We start from the raw sequence: 9770 nt of genomic DNA on the forward strand, positions 1-9770 counted from the left end.
GCTTTAGTTTTTTTTCTCTTCTTCTGTTGCACGTATCCGGCGCATCATCCGTCCGCACCATCTTCGAACTATCTCTCGATGCATCCGACTTGTAATGCCAAGATGACGAATAATGCTTCGATGCGATTTTTTTCTCCTTTCTAGGACTTCTTCTTATATGATTAAGTAACGCGTACGTCTAAAAAACATGCCCTTCGCTTATGTGGTACCGTTTTAGCACTTCTTATTTTTTTGCCTTACGCAGCAAAAGTAAAGGGTACGACCGCATAAGATAGGCAGAGTGCCCTTAACCTCGGATTTTGATGAAACTCACAGGGTATGTTTAGTACCCCCAAAAAATAATTTTGGGCCCATAGCCTGCTCCCGACCCCACCCGCCCCCCCAGCCAGGGAGGCCAAAAAACGCGTTTTTCAGGGGAAAAATTCTGTATCATCGCGTAATTAGGATAAATTTATTCTGTAAACAAATAATATAGTTAGAGGGAATACATGGGGGTACCTCCCTGAATTTTTTCAGAATTTTTCATCGCATGGGGGGAGAAGGGCGGACAAAAGAAAACTTTAAATCGACATTACTCCGAAACGAAAAAACATACCAAAACGATTTTTTCGACAAATATGTATCTTCAGGTCTATACTTTCTATAGAAATCATCACCCGGTCATGTGGAGTGGTGGGTTAAGCTCAAAAGCTAAAAAAAACTCTCAAAAATCCACGTTTTTTTAGGGTTTTCTCCGAAAATATGAACAAATGAGGGAAATCGAAGAGAACCAAGTTGCTCAGCGTGAAATTTTACTTCAGAATGTGTAATTGAAAATTCATTTATATCGCGCGATCGTAAAATTACACGCGCAGAAGTAACTACCTAACAAGTAGGTACATATTTTTGCTTATTTATCAAGATAGCTGAAAGCGTATTCCTGGGTAAAATAGGTGAAATGCCCCTGTCCTCGGATTTCTGAAATTTTGATGAAATATTGTTGGGTATCTTTAAAAAAATTTTAAATCCAAAAAAGTCTCCCCCACCCTACCTCCCTTTGCTCACAATAGCGAAAAAACGCTTTTTTCGGGGAGAAAAAATCATGCTCCACGAGTTTTGAAAAAAATTCTGAATACACTCAAAATATATGGAGGAGACAGTATAATGAAAGTACATGTTATGTATTTGAGATTCTGCGTCGATCTATGCTATTGCTGTCAAAATCCAAGGCCACTTTTAGGGTTCTACGGAGCGATAGAAAATTTGCAAATCTTTTTTTTTTGGAGAGGAGGGGTATTGGTAGTTGATGTTTCAAAATTGTTTTTTTGCGGATTTCGGTTGTTTGACATGTGAACTGTAATGTGACACAGCCACAACATGTAATTTGACCGCAAAATGTGTTGAAAGCGCATTTTGAAGTTAGTGTCAGTCGAAAATTTGAGCGCTCAAAACTTTTAAAGCTCTCTGGAGGCGGAACAAAGCATTCTACGGAAAAATTAAGTCGAGGAAAATTGTAGAGAATTAAATTTCCAATCGACATAATGCCATTAGTTTTTTTCTCAGGGGCTTAGTTTTCGATATACTTGCAAAAAAAAGTAAAAATCGGAAAAAAATTTCAATTTTTTTCCCCTTCATTTTATCTTATTTTTTTACGTGCAGTATTTTAATTGTTTACAAATAAAAACACTCGAATAGGTAAATTGTAAATCGTTTCTTATGCATATGTGCTGCCATGAACACAGCAAAATACGTGCATCACAATACTATAACCTCCGCGAACTAAAAATTCCAAAGTGAAAAAAAATTGAGAGGGCAAACGTTCTTGAAAATTGGTATTTCAAGAAGCAAGAAGCATGAAACAATGGAATTTGAATGATGATTTTTTTTTTAAATCAAAGAAGGATAGCAGAAAAGCAAACGGCCCGAGCAAAACGAGGGCAAAGCTTTCAAAAATCAGTCCTTATTTCAAGAGGTAGGTATACGATGTTTTTTTTTAGTGTGGTCAAAATTTCATCACTGCTGATGTTTTCCTTGAAAAAGTAATTTACAGATGTCACACAAATATTGAAATGATTTGCATTTCCCTAAAAAACCAGACTTTTTGACTTTTCCGAGATTTTCATTTTTTTTTCAAGCATGTGATGACGATAGTGTTTTTTTAAAGTATGCTTTTTTACACAAATATGAATTCTGCTTGGGGGGCAATTCTGAGTTGGGGGGCACAGCCCCCCGCCCACCTATTGAGGCGCCTATGTTCAGATGCATTTACGTGAGCAGGCGAAAACGAGCAGAATTTTGTGAATTTCAGCTTTTTGTTCGTATTGATTTCAAATTGGTTCTTAGGCGTTGAATTGTAGTACATTTTTTTCGTGATGATTTCAAAATGATTTTTCATAATGATTCATGTAGAATAAAGTGTTCAGTGATGATAATCGTCAGGAATTTTGATATGAGGAAATATGCCCTGATCGCCTTATCGATGATTAAATTAATCCCTTCGTACATTTACTCATAATATTTGTTAGCTTAAGTATATGAGATTTACATATACTGGAAGTATGGCAATGTGAGAACTACGCATAGAGGGGAAAATTATTTATTTGTCCGGGAGCTCGTAGATCAAGGGAAAACTCGAGGGTACGAGCATGGGATTTCCAGCCACAAACCTCACTTGGAATAAGCTATTCGTGATGGCTGGTTCTTTGTCAACAAATAGATGTATAGGCAATGAAGGCCTTAAAACCTTCAGCCCGCTTAACTGTTTTCGCCCACTATCACTGTGGATAATTTGTTTAATAATGTGAATTAATTAAATACGTTCATTTAAATTAACCATTTCACGGATATTTCTCCGATCCGGTATCAATTGGGAAATATGGAACAAAATAACCCAATTCTGTCGCCGATCTTAGTATGAGTGGATCACAGGAGAGGCAGAAAATAAGCACAGTGTTGTAAGTTGTGAAATAGACTTATTAGTTAAATAATAATACTTTCGAGGGACGTAACACACCTAGTCTAATTAAACAATACATAACTGCATCGCCAAGTAGTGTTAATTAAGCTTAAACTTAATTATATTACGAGTCTCTATTTTATGCGAGATGCCAAGTAGAGGTTGAGTCCCTTATCAAACATGAAATAATGCTTGTTATGTTACTTATTCCTAAATCCTTACATGTATTTTGTTGTGCTAAAATATTAATAAATTGCTTTTAAGAATATTTCTGCGATCTTGAGTACTTTCTTGGTATTTTAGTATGATTTTTGTGTATATGGTGGATTGGTTTTACATAACACACCTAGTCTAATTAAACAATACATAACTGCATCGCCAAGTAGTGTTAATTAAGCTTAAACTTAATTATATTACGAGTCTCTATTTTATGCGAGATGCCAAGTAGAGGTTGAGTCCCTTATCGAACATGAAATAATGCTTGTTATGTTACTTATTCCTAAATCCTTACGTGTATTTTGTTGTGCTAAAATATTAATAAATTGCTTTTAAGAATATTTCTGCGATCTTGAGTACTTTCTTGGTATTTTAGTATGATTTTTGTGTATATGGTGGATTGGTTTTACATAAGGTCTTTTCTCTCAGAGCTATCCAGGAACGAGTAATTATTCACTCTCTAGGGAATAATTCTTGACTTCACCCCTTTAACTAATTCAAATAATAATGTCTCCCTATCTCAGTAGTTCCTATTCTCACCATATCAATTTTTTTCATGAAAATATCACGATGTACTTGAAACACAATGTTGATGCGATACGTATCAACACACTTATGTACGAGTATCATGGTACAGTGCTGTGGGTATTGACATAACGCATTATTGTAGGCATAGACACTAGGTGTAGGTACGTACTACATACCTGCCATGGTTATAAATCACGTCAAAAAGTACGGTACGAATGTTTCACAAGTGTTGGATTTGTAAATATGGATTTCTTGATACGTAGCTCGCACAGGCTTTATTAAAACACTGTGGTACTGGTTGAATTTTTCCGTTGATCGTAAAATGCGTCATTCAAATACCTATTCAAGTTGACGAATAATTCACCAGATGTCTGTAAATTATGATATTGTTTTTCGGGGTATTTTTCTGAAACGATCACTATATATAATTCAAAATCCGCAGAAAAGGATCAGTATTCGGCTTAACGTATAGGTAGTGGCATTAAGCAACGCGTTGATAATACATATCTGAAGCATTACAGTAATAATTTTTAAAGAATCGAATTGAAGATACTTTATACGTACAATGCTGGCCATTAAAACCTATTTTTTCATGCTGTTGGTTGTAGGTGAGTACGAGCAGCTTTGTTCGGTAATAATAGGTACCTAACCTACTTGATATTCTCGCTACAGAGGGCCCCGCTTAATAAAATCACCCGTTTAATACGCTCAAAATGAGCGGTCCCGATTTTTTGCACCTTATTACACAGAAAATCACTCGTTAATGTAATCAAGCTCCCCGCTTAGCAGAATCATTTTGTGAAAATATTGAGGTATTTTTGGGAAAATGGCTTGGTTTTTCATACATTAAATCAAAAATTTTGGAATTTTTCACTTATTATTGTCTTATTTTTAAATTTTGATTTCCAACAACTTTTTTTCAAGTGATGGTAAAGGGAAAAAGATCTAAACATTTGAAAATTTGAAAAATAGATATGTTATACGTACGTAAATTGCGAATTCTCGAGTACCTATCGTAATTTTAATCCATATTTTTATCAGGCATGTACATACATTGTGAAGTTGTAGTAAATTTTTTTACGAGAAAATTTTGTTTTTTCAAAAGTTCGCTTTATAAAATCGCTCGCTTAATAAAATCATTTGGCCTCGAACAAATGCGACCACAATAAGCGTGGCCCACTGTAATATTATAAATACGTTGGTACAAATTTATGTACCTACAATTTAATTTTAAAATCGACCAACATCAACTGAAAAATAATTTCTTAATTGTGCTTATTCGTTGATTTCAGTATTACAATTTTATGCTGTTAAATGTGAGTGCTTGGGAAAACTTACATAATTTTTAAATTACGAGTACCTAATTTATTTTATACTTGAACAATATTAATAAGTGCTGCAGCGAATATTTTCAATTTCTGGGCTCAGCCTGGCTCAGGTATCAAATGGCGGTGGGCACAACATATTACCTATATTCACCAAACTATTTATGAATTTCAGATACTGTTGTTGTTGCTCCAGGCGGTATCTTTGGCTCGGTCTGGACTGATCCCACCGGTTACGATGCTGATACTGAGAAAAAATAGATATTAGGAAAAAATCGGTATGTCAACTTTTTCATATAAATTTACAAACCTTTATTTTTTACAAAAATAAACATTATAATTGTCAGCATGATTATATTAATAATAATTATGATGTTTATAATAATTATTAAGAAAAATAATCTAAAGAAGCTTTCTCGTAGTTCAAAAATAAATTACTATATTTTCTTCAAAATAACCAAAGCAATTTTATTCTCTAATAAATTAATTACAATTTAAGTACATATTTATTTATTCATTTTTTAGAATTAACTATCTACCTAATTTAATAATTTTCAAAAAAAAAAAAAAAAAATACGTATATCATATTATGTAATACATTATATTTCTCTGTTTTATTTTTATTTTTTTTTATTTTGAATAAAACATTTCAAAAATTTCAATAGGTATTGAAAAAAAAACTGCAAAATTAGACTTATCCAAAATAGAGCAAAAGTTTTTAAAAGTTCATGTAATTCAAGAAGGGTCATTCTACATCAATTGGACCAAGAAAAGGTAGGGGGTTCGGCGATTTTTTTGAAAATTTTCCTGCGTGAAGACCTTCCGAAGGGATAACCAATGGCGCAAATCGCAGCGCTCTAGCTCATTTTTAAAGGCAGCCAGGGGGTGTCAAAGTTTTCAGTGATCCTAAAACATCATCCATTTCAGCAGTGACTTGATAACAGCGATACCTACCAAAAAGGAACTTTTTCCATAGTTAGAGGTCTTGAAAGGCTTTTTGGTGATATCATAAGAATCAGTGTTGCCACTTTTTTTCGTACAAAAAATTAGCTCAAAAAGGTTCGAAGTCGTAGTTTTCATATCGTTTCGACCATCAGAAATTCTGAAAAAAATATATTAGATATGCACAACTTTTCATGCTAAACAACATTAAAAAATTGGGATGGTAACATGTTGCAAAGTCGATTTAAAAAATTCAGCTTGCAAAAAAAATGCGATTTTTTTGATTTAAAACATTAAAAAAAGTTTTTATATGTGATGTTGACCCATTTGACCCCTATTATTTTTTTTGACAATGCTGCACCAACTCAAACTCGCTGAAACTTTTATGGTGTAATGTTGAGTAAAAAACGTATTTTAGGGGAAGAAAATGGTGACTGTACCTCCGCAACTTCTTTACAAAATGGCCGTTCAAAATTTTCAAAACGCCACAATTTGGTGAAAAATAGTCCAAAAAATATTGAAAAGATTTCAGGGCCTTCCCCTCGCTCTTAAGAATTGATACAAAAAGCGCGAAATTGTTATCTACACTTGGCGAAAAACTGGAGAATAAAGTTTAAGAAACACATTTTGGCCCCTCCCTCCTGAAAAAAAGGTCTGGGGGTCTGAAAATTTTTTCAGCGTATCTTCTCATCATGGGTAACCTTTGAGGTGACCCACGTCGAAATCCATTTTTGGCCCCAAAACCGTACCTTATCCTCCTACCTATACCCTTTCAGTTGTGCGAAATGATTTTTCAATTTTTGGAGAATTTTTGAAAATCAAAAATTGAACATTTTCGGCAATTAATACATAGGCAGGTGCTGTTATGTATTTTGATCAGTATAAAAATTTACGAATTGTTTCATGAAGCTGTTTTCAATGTATGGTAACTCACATAAAAATTTAATCATCGGCCCCAAAAAGAAACCTTTCTGATAGTTTTGAGTTAGATACTACTTGAAAAGTACTTGTAATTCAAGGAAACCTTGATTAAGAAGTTGCACGGCGTAAATAGCGCTATAATGAAGCATTTTTCACAAAAAATATAATTTTTGGGCAACCCCTCTCCCAAATGTGACCGTTAGGAGGGTCCAACTGCAAATCAAACTTTATATTCGTGTTGAGCGAGTTACCCATATTGTCAATCCACTTTCGCCCTAAAATTTGGAGAAGGGGTGCCCTATGGCCAAAAAATTGGAGTTTAAAGAAGTTAGTTGGGTTTCTTTTGTTTTTGGAGCCCATCATGCAACATTACTGATAGCTTTTTTTTATGGTGACGTGACACAAAAAAACAAATTTGAGTGTTTTTAGAGTTTTTGAAGATGGCCCACCAAGAGGGAAAATTTGAAAAAATACCGATTATAGTTCTCAGGCAGATCCATTTTTGAAAAAAAAATTTCATGTGCATGAATTAGGTTTGGAGATACGGCGGTTTTAAATTTTCTTTTGTCAAAATCTCTCTCCTGGGGGCCATCAATTTTGAAAAAAATTCACGTTGCTAAGGATCATATCTTCTTCAAGTATTTTGAGTGAATACAGATTTTTTTTTCAAAACTCGTTGAAACATGATTTTTTTCCCCTGAAAAAGGTGTTTTTCGCTATTGTGAGCAAGGTAGGTGGGGTGGGGTGGGGGAATTTTTTGGCTCCGACATTTTTTAAAATGGTACCTACCCAACAGTGTTTCATCAAAATTTCAGAAATGCGAGGACAAGGGCATTTCACCTATTTTACCCAGGAATACCCTTCAAGCTACCTACATATTCTATAAGCACAAATACTTCTGCACGTGTAGTTTTGCGATGACGCTGTATAAATGAATTTTCAATTACACAATTCTGAGGTAAAATTTTAAGCCGAACAACTTGGTTCTCTTCAATTTTCACCATTTGTCTGTATTTTTGGAGAAAAACATAAAAAACGTGGTTTTTTGAGAGTTTTTTGAGCTTTTGAGCTCGACTCACCACTCCAAATGGCCGGGTGATGACTTCTATATAAAGTAGACCTAAAGATACATATTTGACGAAAAAATCGTTTTGATATGTTTTTTCGTTCCGGAGTAATGTCGATTTAAAGTTTTCTTTTGTCCGCCCATCTCCTCCCATGTGATGAAAAATTCTGAAAAAATTCAGGGAGTTACCCCCATGTACCCTCTAACTATGTATATTATTCGTTTACAGAATAAATGTATCTTAATTACGCGCTGATACAGAATTTTTCCCCTGAAAAACGCGTTTTTTGCCCCCCCTGGCTGAGGGGGTGGGGTTGGGAGCGGGCTATGGGCCCAAAATTATTTTTTGGGGGTACTAAACATACCCTGTGAGTTTCATCAAAATCCGAGGTTAAGGGCATTTCGCCTATCTTATCCGGTGGTACCCTTTTTTACGGGAGCATCGTCGGTTTACGAGCACCACATCGCCGTACATTGTGTGTTTCCAAATTCCAGGATTAATTAACATTCGTACGACTGCCAGCAGCACGTCTCGACAAAAATGTATCAATAGTCGATACATTTGCCAAATCTCGAATACATAGTTGGCACTCGTATCCCATTTAGAGATATATAAGTGTTTATAACGCGTATTAATATTAACATGCGAATACCCTTCTTGTCCAGCTCTAAAGATACATACTGTACTCGAGTACCATCGATATAGACGATAATACACAGATAGGTACCTAATATACGCAGCAACGGCAGCGGCGGCGTGATGTATATAAAATAGGAGTAGATAATTTTACATTCTGGCGAAGCAGCAGCAACGCCACCACGCACCACCACATCCCCCAATCAAATCACGGAATATACTCCACAGCATAAGTATACCATTCACCTTGAAACTGTTTTTCTTTTTATAACAAGATTTCCGGTGCTATTGTTTCAGAATGGATAAATAAATGAATTACGATATGAACCAATAACGTTGCCCGAAAAGAATATCAATTCGGAGCATTTCATAACGTAGCACGTTCGGTCATCCGGTGAATTACGCGACTCACATACCCGATGAGCCAGCGGACTAGTCAACTAAAATAGTACCTCTACCTATACACCATAAGTGTACTCCGGGGTTATGATATATCACCATCACCAATTCACCATTTACCACCCGAACCAGAACCTGAACCATCATATTATGTACGATGACGACAAATCCGTAGCATGCAGCCTGCCATCTACAGCCAAGGTAGCAGCCGCGTATTCGGAAAATGGCAGCATGCCGCGCTTCTATATTACAGTACGTGATTGTGACCGAGGTAGCCGGTAGCCAAGACTGTCGTGTCGTTAGCTATGCGATGCGATGAGGCGACTCTCGACGTCCGTCGTTCCTTGTCCAAGTGCCCAGAACTCACCGTAACTGATCACATTGCGTTGGTAGTACATCTGTTTTTTGACTCGTCCTGATAATCTCTGCGGAATTCTATAAAAATTGCATAAATAAAAGAAGAAATCAGAAAAAATTCGTTTGTTTGTATGAAATCATTAACTAAAGTCACTGAAAAATCACATCTTTGAGTAGGTCTACCGTCATCTACACTCAAAAGAAACGACTTGAACCAAAACCCTCAGATTTCAACAAAAATAAGGTGGATCAAAAGGTACTCTACAAAAACCAGACAAACGTAATTTCAGGTGCCACCTCAAAGTAGGTAGTCGGAAAAAGTCATAAAAATACAGAATTCGCTGACTTTTCTCTGGCTCATTTTTGAGTCAATAGCTGTTTGGCTTTCTTAGGTCATTGACCTGGCTGTCTGGCTCTTAAAATCCATCTGACGTCCTGTCTGGT

General features: G+C 35.6%; 1 long non-coding RNA gene across 1 annotated transcript; it reads left to right on the forward strand.

Moving 5' to 3' along the window:
* Positions 1-4090: 4090 nt before the first annotated feature.
* On the forward strand, positions 4091-5616 carry LOC135834211 (uncharacterized). The gene is made up of 3 exons (XR_010556612.1): positions 4091-4287; positions 4972-4995; positions 5180-5616. It is a non-coding gene; the product is annotated as an uncharacterized LOC135834211 (long non-coding RNA).
* The last annotated feature ends 4154 nt before the right edge of the window (positions 5617-9770 follow it).

The sequence above is a fragment of the Planococcus citri genome, chromosome 2 (assembly GCF_950023065.1).
Source record: "Planococcus citri chromosome 2, ihPlaCitr1.1, whole genome shotgun sequence".
In the NCBI taxonomy this organism is placed as follows: domain Eukaryota; kingdom Metazoa; phylum Arthropoda; class Insecta; order Hemiptera; family Pseudococcidae; genus Planococcus; species Planococcus citri.